Consider the following 2,062-nt stretch of genomic DNA (forward strand, 5'->3'; position numbering starts at 1 on the left):
TTTCGTCTAAGTCATAATCTGTGATAATTTGTTGCATCTTCATCGCATCACATCTTTGCACCCGTGGCTTCGTTTTGGGCGTGTAGCATACCAAATTGTTCGTCTCAATGAGTACATCATTTCATCTCATTGCACCATTTTCATTTGAGCTCACCTTGATGCCCGAAATGCTGTTGGAAGAGGGCTATGTGATGTTAGTTTCTGTTTCTTAACAGAACATGCACTTTTGTCATTTTTGCCATGATTAATGTGTGCATCTTATGTACTTGAGCCCTACATATGTTTTGATCTATGCCATGCCAGCTTTACAGGGGTGTATGCCATGTATTTTTGTGATCTCTGCGGTGACTAGCACAAGCATGCAAACTAGGGATGATAATGTTGCTGATTTCACGAACTTAGTAATTTCACCAAGTCATGTCCTGCTGTTATTTTCATGCCATGTGTTCATGTTGTTACAGAGAGATCTATGCCCATTTTGAGCATGATCAGTAAGGGTGTTTTGAACATATGGATGTGCTCTATCCATCCATGCCTTTGTCGGCATTTATGGAGTAGTCTAGCATTTCATTTTTGTGCTCTACTTTTGCTTCAAAATGTTTCCTGGCAGATTGTTTACATGATATTCAATTTTTACAAGGTTGTTGTAGTTGATCCTTTTATGCTATGATGTTGTTCTTGCCATGTATAGCTTCTATGCCATGTCTTCTTGATGGGTGTATGCTTAGTTTATCATGAGATGCTCTGTAGTGAGTGCATCGAGCTCACGAACATGCCTACTTGTTATCTGTTTTTGCCATGTCCAGTTTTTCTGCTAAGTCTGAGATCTGTAATGAAACTTGCTATGTTTACATGGGTGCCATCATTTCTTATAGTCCTTTTTGGCTTATGGTCAGTAAGGGGCTTTTGATCTATGGTTTGAGTAGATTCATGTAATGCCTTGTTTTGCTATTATAAGTTCCTGTAGCTTGTTGTTTGCTTGCTCTAAACATGCCTTCCTGATGTTAATTTCTGGCATATTAGTGTTTTCACTAAGTCTGTGAACCTGATATTTTTTGCACTTTCACCATGCTTGTTTGAGCCTGTTATGATGTGATTTAGCCATAGCTCAGTGTTCCTCTTTTGTTAAGCATCTCCTGTAGATCACTGTCATATACTTTGTTTTTATGTTGGGGTGCTGTAGCATAGTTTCTTGTTGCATGCTAAGTAGCATCGTGCTGTTAAACGCAGATTCGCGTCATTCTTGTTTTGCTTGTCATTTGCAAACCGTGCATCCGATTCCGGTGATCTTTATATCGATTTCAACCGAAATCATCTCATCTTTCCAGTGGCATACTTGGTTTGCCAAGTTGATGCCCGGTTCACATATGCATTGCATATCACATCTCGCATAGCATGTCATGTATTGCATCATGTTGCTTGTGCATTGCTCCTTGTTTGATTGTTGTTCCATTGCTTGTGTTCTTGCTTTGGGTAGAGCCGGGAGACGAGTACGTGAACGAGGAACCTGTTGAGAACGCCTACGAGGATCAAGCCTTCGACAACCCTGAGAACTTTGCAGGCAAGATGACCATACCTTCGATATCACTTCTATCTTTGCTTGCTAGATGCTCGCTCTTTTGCCATGCCTATGCTACGTTACCTACCACTTGCTATATCATGCCACCCATATTGCCATGTCAAACCTCTAACCATCCTTTCCTCGCAAACTGTTGTTTGGCTATGTCACCGCTTTTGCTCAGCCCCTCTTATAGCGTTGCTAGTTGCAGGTGAAGATGAAGTTTGTTCCTTGTTGGGACATGGATCCTTTTGGGATATCACAATATCTATTGTTTTAATTAATGCACCTTATATACTTGGTAAAGGGTGGAAGGCTCGACCTTATGCCTGGTGTCTTGTTCCACTCTTGCCGCCCTAGTTTCCGTCATACCGGTGTTATGTTCCTTGATTTTGCGTTCCTTGCGTGGTTGGGTGATTTATGGGACCCCCTTGACAGTTCGCTTTGAATAAAACTCCTCCAGCAAGGCCCAACCTTGGTTTTACCATTTGACTACCTACCACC

The sequence above is a fragment of the Triticum dicoccoides genome, chromosome 3B, assembly GCF_002162155.2.
Source record: "Triticum dicoccoides isolate Atlit2015 ecotype Zavitan chromosome 3B, WEW_v2.0, whole genome shotgun sequence".
Lineage (NCBI taxonomy): Eukaryota > Viridiplantae > Streptophyta > Magnoliopsida > Poales > Poaceae > Triticum > Triticum dicoccoides.